This window comes from Camponotus floridanus, unplaced genomic scaffold (assembly GCF_003227725.1).
Source record: "Camponotus floridanus strain SB8 unplaced genomic scaffold, Cflo_v7.5 scaffold220, whole genome shotgun sequence".
In the NCBI taxonomy this organism is placed as follows: Eukaryota; Metazoa; Arthropoda; class Insecta; order Hymenoptera; family Formicidae; genus Camponotus; species Camponotus floridanus.
In genome coordinates, this window is record NW_020229349.1 from 218,472 (window position 1) to 227,666 (window position 9,195).

Consider the following 9,195-nt stretch of genomic DNA (forward strand, 5'->3'; position numbering starts at 1 on the left):
TTGCAGCAGCTGTATCCGGGATGCGGCTATAATTGATTTCAAAGTTCTTCAAGGTCTCAAGAGCAACACTAACACGATCTTTAGCGTAAGATTGAAGTACCGGTAATCCAAAATTGTCACCAAGACTCAAAAGTTCAGAAACACGATCAGGAATATTCTTGTTACTAATGTTAATCAACCAGTTTTGTCAATATTGTTGAAAGGATTCAAAGCGGTGTCATACTTAAAGGTCAAATTTTTTAATTTTTTAATTAAGTTAGATTTTATTCTGTTGTTGATTTTTAAAAAACTACGTTTATTGAGCTCATAAAATATTTTTAACAAATCACGTGGTAAACCTTTCATAAGACCTCCTTCAATCCTTGCAATTTTAGCGCGCAAATAATTTAGGTTAAAATTAAGATCCTTGATTTCAAAGTTCAACAATGTATAACGGAATTTCTTCGTAGTCTTTTCAAAAGTGCGGTTGATTGTACTGCTATAAAACGTGATGTTAATCTTTAACTTATTGATGTGTGGCGAAATTAAATCATATCTTCTGCATCGGAGCAAGAAAATGAGTTGTTGATTGGCCGTACAGATCTTCCTTTTATTGTTAATCCATGACTTCAACAAGGTCATGTAACTTTTGCCGAACCGATTAGTAATCATTTGGAAAAACATGTCAGATTGCGAAGGCGCCATAATTAGGTCCAGGAGCATAAAAATAACATTAAACTCTTGAAGGTCGCCAGTAAATAAAATAAAAGAAGTAATTAAAAACGACCACACTGGCAAATTTTTTATTAAAGTGAATCACGATGTTTCGACCATGGTTTTGGTCAAGTAATTAACTTATAGAAGTAATTAACTTATAATGGGTCGGATACAAGAGGCAGGCAAGGGTGGCGCGATTCACCGTCAGACGCGGGTGCTTACGCGGGGCGATCGTTGCAATCAGCTGGTCGTTACATACACACACATGCGAATACATATTCTCATTCTCTCTCTCTCTCTCTCTCTCTCTCTCATTTGCTTATTCGAAGTTATTATTACTCTTACTAAAATTATTATTTACTTTTTATTGTTACACATTTTTATTTTAATTATTTTTATATTGTACCGTTTTTTTTTCTTTTTTTTACGAAAGAGGGGAAAATGCATTTTATGCATACTCACCGGGCGATCCAGTGAGTTATGTGGGACTCGAGTACAAAGTCGAATTACCAACTCGATATTCCCTACCCACTAAAAACCCCTCTCTGTCGCTAATTTTCTCTAACACTGTTTATTTGACATCCCGAAATTTGTTTTCACACAACACCAAAGAATAATTATTATTACGTTGTTCGATGTATTGCTGTAATTTCTTGAGAAGTGAATTTTCCAATAGATCGTACTTTCATTCAAATTGAACGTAGATATCACGTTCTAAAGGATAGAGATCCACACTAAATAATTAATCGAAAATTCTTTTTTCTTTTATAAACTGTATTCTTTTATAAACTTCAACATAATCACATTCATTCACTCACTCGACAAGACGAGATATTTACCAATAACTCTATCACTAATCACTATCAATTACTGTCGAATAATCACTGTTGGCAATTAAAATCACTCGATTAAAGAAAGATACACGTTATTACACGACGTGACGACGCGACAACGCGACGATATTTATCTGGCGACAGCAAACAGTTTTTGGTTATGCTAGGTTGCGGTAGGTTAAGGTATTAACAGCGCTATTGAACGTGAACATGTGTTTCATTGAAGACGCGACAATTTAGCATATAATATTATTATCATATGATATTTATACATCGTATGATATTTGTTTTAAAATTAATTAGAATAAATAAATGTTAATACAATACTTTCACTGTTAATGTTAAATATTATTTATTATTAATACCGAATATTATTATTAATATTCTTAAATATTATTATTAACATTAAATATTATTTATTATTATTAAATAGTATTAATAATATTAAATATTTATTTTGTAACGTCAAGGCGTTATTAGAACCAGCCTGCGCTGCGCCAATTGGCGCCAAGCGCCGCTGATTGAGCACCTCGACCGAGCCGCGGATTGAGGATCGCGGCCTACCCCACCGCTACGCGCATGATCGCGTGGAGATATCGCGTGGGGGGGTAACCAGCTGGGTATATAAGGCGGCCGCTTCGGCAGATCGGCACCTATTCCTATCCCGACTCTCGAGACGTTCGAAGCCACAGGGCGTACCCTGCATACTCGAAACTTATCGAGCTCCTATCCTCGCTCTCTGGTCCAAAGCACGGTCTCTACCGTGTCCGGTCGGGTGCACTCAACAACCAGGAGCATTCCGTCGACCCACGGACGATCCGGTCCAGGGTACGGGCGCTCCTGTACTCGGTCGGTTGCAACCGATGCCCGGACTGTCCAAATCCAAACTTCGCAATCCCAAATAGCCGTTCTCACGGCTCCTGGACGATAGCCGTTTTCACGGCTCCTGGATAAATAGCCGTTCTTACGGCTCCTGGACGATAGCCGTTCTCATGGCTCCTGGATAAATAGCCGTTTTCACGGCTCCTGGACGATAGCCGTTTTCACGGCTCCTGAACAAACCATCGTTGTTACAGCTCCTGGACGAGCGCCGTATCCACGGCCCTGGAGGACAGCCGCTTCCGCGGCTCCCGGACGACAGCCGTTCCCACGGCTCCTGAACGACCGCCTTATCCACGGCACTGGAGGACAACCGTTTCCCCGGTCTCTGGACGCCGACCGCCCGCTCTCGGGATACTAGCCGTTTTCACGGCTCTTAGAATAACGACTTGTTGTGAATAAAGTTGGTCTCCGCTATCCTAGATCCCTAGCCGACTCTCCTTCTCGCGGCCGTTAAACGAACCGTTCGTTCACCGCCTTCGCGCCGCGCCAGTCCGCGAGTTTTACTTTGGGGCCCTGATTAACTCCTCTGGTCTAGAGCCCGGTTGCTACCGGGCCCGGTTGCTACCGACGTCCAGTATCCCGGCGTACCACAGGGCACCCGTGTACGCCACCCTGGGGACGGGTGCTCCTCGTCCTCGGCCGACTTCGGTTGACAGACCCTGCTAGGTCCGTGTCCATGCCTTGTTGCACGTGACCACTCGTTAGGTCTTTTGAGTCCGCGTCCGCGAAGGGATCTTACACGCTACGCGGTGGGTAAGCACCAACCGCTTTGTAAATAATTATCAGATTAAGGCGTGTTCGTAATTCCGTTGCGCGACTAAGGCGCGATTCCTTGTAAATAATTATTTAGATTAAGGTGTATAATTGTAATTTCCGCGCGAGCTCATTACCCGGAGCGTGCCTGTCTGTCTAGTTGTAGTTAACCTGATTTTTGGAATAAAAATTTTTGTTAAACCGCACACATGTGATTTTGCGAGCCTGAGCCTCCCCTTCTCCAAACCCTGACTCTGACGAGCTGATCCACGGCGTCGGGAAAGGTGCTCCGTTACAATTTATTATTATTAAATATTATTATTAATATTAAATAATATTTATTTATTATTATTAAATATTTATTAAACCATTATCTGATTGAAAATCAATAATAATATGAAAATAATATGAAAAAATATTATTAAATTCTGGCGTTTCAATCTCTCTTACAAGGAAAGGGTCGGAAGTGTCCCCCTCCGATTTTAATGAGCTTTGAATATGTTGTAGTCTAGATCAAAATAGGAGACACGTATTTTTTTATAAGTGCTGAGTCGGCCGTTAAGGGGGTGAAACACCTTCTTGAAAAAAATCGATTTTTTCATTTCTCAGCGGATACCGTCGAAGCGATAAGAGATATAAACAAAAGTTTCAAATAAAAGTTTTATGGTCTTTAATGTACTTCAAAATCATGTAATCAGATTTGTCGAAAATGTCATATTTTTCGAAATCCCCCCCCTCCCTTTTAATGTTTGAAAATTTTTAAATTTGTCTCATAACAAAACTTATAGCTCATTTAACGACAAATTCAATCATATATAATAAAGTTGTATTCCGAAGTCACATTTTTCAGAAATAAATTAAAAATATCCCTATACACTACTATACGCCCGCTTTATCCGCCTTATGACGCTCGTTATTCACAGCGACAGTCATTTTTCTTCGCAAACTCACAGAGGCAACCATAAATTAGCAATAAATAATTTATGAGAATATATTTTTATAAATTATAGAAATTATATTTATAAATATAATTATAAATTATATAATAATTATAATTATAATATATGTCTATATTATGTGACAATAAATATACATATAATTTATATGGAAAAGTAATGTTTTTAATGCATGAAAAATAAAACTAGTCGGACAAGGAAAATTATTGATCAGATGCCGATGTTAATAGATTCAATTCTATGAATAAACAGATGTCGCATTCGCGAAATGAGTTGGTGCAATATATTATTTTATTAACAACTGCGTGCAGTGGAACACATATTACTATTAAAGCGTCTATCGAATATACGCGAGCGCGATAGTAAATATATTTATATATATAAGAAAATAATTAAAAGGATTATAACTTATAAAGCGAGCGAAAAAATGCGTCGCGATAAGAAAGTCAGCTGCCCGAAGTGCTGATACAGCCAGTATCACACGGCCAAGTCATCAAACAGAGGAAGAAATCACTCTCGAAATAGCGCTGAATTGCAATAAAATGCGAGGAAGTCTTCGGACTTCCTTCGCTTGCATTTTGATCACGCCACTTTAGAAATAACCAATGATTTTATTTGGTCATGCCACCGCGCGATCTTCCTCCGATAATCGTTCAGAACCGGAGGCGTTAAAAGCCACCGCCTAGAAGCGGCGGACAGTCACAAATCAGTTATCAAATAATTAACAAGTGCTCGAGTTAATTAACAAGACTAGCCGTTATCCTGAAAAAACAATTGTGCCCCACGCACACAACAATACAGTATGTATGTACTTTTTCGATTTTTAAAACTTTTATAGGTTTTTGCTTTTACTTACACTTCATTCAAAATTGCGGTTTATCTGTTTTGTTTTAATGTATTTAAATTATAATTAATATTTTATTACTTTATTTAAGTTATGTGATAAAACTGTTCTATTTTTCATGAAACTCGGAAAACGTAATAAATTATTAATACGCATTAAATAATAAAATATTTTTGTTGCTAATAAGTATTTTTTGCTAATATTTATAAAACAAATATACATAATGTTAATAATTTTTTTAGATAATGTTTAATCCAAGAAATGTAGCAGTACTGCTATACACTGCACGATGTGAGAGGTCCGTTAGCGCACGAACACATACACGAGGGAGGCCTTCGGCCCTCCCTCCCGCACCCACCTCGTCCTCCACGCTTCGCGTGCAAAGTTGTACTTGGTGCAAAGTTGGTGCGCTATCGGGACATGGGCTATCGGGAATTATGTTCAATTTTTCGTGTGCTATCGGGTTCGTGCGCTATCGCACCGTGTGCTAACAGATCCCGTTCTGCAGATGTTAGAGTCGTGTATGGACATGACTCTTAGCGAAGAGGTTTGTAATCAAAATGCATATTTATTTAGTTTAATAATCAGTAATTATATTTATGAATTGTTATTTATATCTATAGGATAATTTGCCATTAGCGGAAACAGAAGAGTAGAAATCTTTGATGATGACTGCGATGCCGTTCAAACTTCATTAGCTACTTTCTCTATACAGGCAATCAAAACATAAAACATTAATTACAACGATGAGGAGATCGAAAATTATGATCCATCTATGCATACAAAGTTGAAACGGTTATCCTTAAAGCAAAAAGTTAACGAAATAAAAGATTTTATGTATATTATAGTCGAAGTTGCAAAAAACAACATATCTTTTAAAGGAAATTCTGCGACGAAGTCATATAGTGTAGAAAAAGAACAATCAAAGCTCAAGAACGAATAACAACAGTTGCAGAGAAATGTGCAACAGCGAACTGCAAAATAATGTGATTATATTTTTATAATTTTTATTTTTTGTTTTTTTATTTAAATGTTTTTTTATTTTCAAAAGATTATTATTTTTAAAGAAGTTTCAGATTATTATATCTAAAGAAATATTTTTTGTTTATTTTAAGTTCGTAATTTTATACATGTAACGTGATATATGATGATTAATTTTATATTTATTCACATAAATAGTTTTAACTTACAAAAAGGGTGAAATTATGTTATTCGATCGATGCTTTTAAGGAATGTCTTTCTCTATTGGGATATTCGTATGTTAATGTATTACTAAAACTTACCAAAGTATTAATTAATATTAATAATAAATAAACAATGTTATGAAATGAATATTTTTAAATTTATATGTAATAATTATAAAATTTTGACAAATGTATTATAATGTATTTTTTTATAAATTCTATAAATGTATTATAATGTATTTTTCTATAAATTTTCTATACATTTTTCTATAAAAGTGTATTTCTAATCAAACATTTTGAGAAGACCTATATAAAGATCTATATGTAAATACACGGCGAGAAAAGACGTTATAAAATATATTGTAATTCAAGTAAAAAAAGTTTCTAACTATTCGATTTTGTATTAATCGGCCCGCTGCTAAATCCGGATTTATTCTATGTGCATTTCTTATTTCTGGAATATTATTATCATACATTCCAAAATCTAATACGTTGTTTACTTCTTCCGGGAATGGATATGTATAATATTGTGTGCAATGCACATATTATGAAGAATGACACAGGTATTGATTATTTTAGATGTTATAACTAGAAAATAGTGTAATACTCGATGCTTTAGGCAACAACGAAATCTCATTTTTAAAAGACCGTTACATCTTTCAATTAACGAACGGCAAAACATTAGTCGTTCATTATATCGATCCTCTGGGTTCATCGGCTGTGTGTTAACAATAGGCGTTAATAGCCATGGTCGTAAAGGGTATTCTGAGTCACCTGCAAATTAACGTAATTATTATATAAAAGCATACATATGAAAACACATGAATGAAATAAAAAATTGTATAGATATATATTGGTCCATATTCTGAATCCTCTTTTATCAATAAAAGTATCTTCTAAAAGTGGCCTAGGTAATCAGAAGATTTATGTGCTACTTTTAGAGCCATTTTTATCGATAAAAGAGAATTCAGAATATGGACCAATATATATCTATACATTGTGTATACCGAGCAAACAGAATACATCTCTTCCATATTTTGTATATATTTCTTAGTTGTCTAACATTTGAATTATTCCAAATATATACATCATGCGAGCTTCCTGGGAATCGTGCATTTACATTTATGATTCTTAACCGGTAATCATATATCTAAAAAGAAAAATGCATTCATTAAAAAAAAAAAAAAAATATATATATATATATATATATATATATATATATATATATACAGGGTGAGTCTGATAAAACGTCAACCATGTTTTTCTCGAAAACGAAGCAAGATATAAAAAAATATTTCAGACAAAAGTTGTATGGTTTGAAGAGAGACATAAGATGATGTCATTAGTTTGACCTTGAAGAGTCACCTGAAGTCACGGGAAAGACCTTGAAGAGTCACCTCCAACTTTTTAAATGGATCACTCTATATACTTTAACATATTATTGTAGCTCATCTCGAGAGCTTTTCAAAACACTATAACTAAGTTAGTTTTCATTAAGTAGTTTTCGAGTTATAAGACTTAAAATGTTTTAATTTTACATAAACCGTAAAATATCTTGTAAAATATTCATTTTTCGATTACCTTAATACTTTTATGTACAAAATAATGAGAGGAATTAATTGATGTAAAGAAAACACATACTTGTTTCGGAAAAAATGTTATTTGCAATTAACAATTACATATTTTTTCTTAAAAATAAATATGTGTTTCCTTTATTCCAATTCATTCCTCTCATTATTTTGTACATAACAGTATTAAGGTGAGGTAATCGAAAAATAAATATTTTACTAGATATTTTATGGTTTATGTAAAATTAATATTATTTTAAGCCTCATAATTCGAAAAGTACTCAATGAAGAAATACTTAATTAGTGTTTTGAAAAATTCTTGAGATAAGCTACAAGAATATGTAAAAGTATATAGGGTATCCCGTTTAAAAAGTTAGAGGTGACCTTCACGTGACCTACAGGTGACTTTTTAAGGTCAAACTAATTGCATCACCTTATGTCCCCCTTCAAGCCATATAACTTTTGTCTTAATCATTTTGTTATATCTCGCTTCATTTTCAAGAAAAATACAGTGGACGTTTTATCAGACTCACCCTGTATACAGAGTGATTCTAAATGTTACTTCAACGTAACTACATTTATTCACTTACTCGATAAAACGAGAATTTACTAAACTATCACTATTTCTATCACTAATCATTATCAATCACTGCCGAATAATCACCGTTAGTAATTAAAAATCCTTCGATGAAAGAAATACACGCGGACACACATGTTATTACACGATGCGATGACGCAACAACGTGACAATGCAACGATATTTATTCAGCGGTAGCAAAGCTGTAGTTATGTTAGATTACGGTAGGTTAAAGTATTAGCAGCGCTGACGAACGTAATCGTGTGTTTGACCGAAGAGCGGCCAACATATAATATTAAACGTTTTAACGCGTGTATAATATTATTATTATCATACGATATACATACATCATATATTCATGATATTCAAAGTTAATTAGAATAAATGAATGTTTCTAAAATATTTAATATTTTACTATTAATATTAATATTAAATATTAATATTAAATATTTTACTATTATTGTTAATATTAAATAAATATTTATTTATTATTAATATTAAATAAATATTTATATTAATAAATAAATAAATATTTTTTTCTAATTAATTTTGAATATTACATTATGTATGTATATCGTATGATAATAATAATATTATACGCGCGTTAAATGTTTAATATTGTATATTGGCCGCGTTCTTCGGTCAAACACATGATTACGTTCGGCAGCGCTGCTAATACTTTAACCTATCGTAATCTAACATAACTTCAGCTTTGCTACCGCCGAATAAATATTGTCGCGTTGTCGCGTTGTTGCGTCATCGCATGTAATAACGTGTGTGTCCGCGTGTATTTCTTTCATCGAAGGATTTTTGTGAATTGTTAACGGTGATTATTCAGCAGTGATTGATAGTGATTAGTGATGGAGATAGTGATAGTTTAGTAAATTCTCGTTTTATTGAGT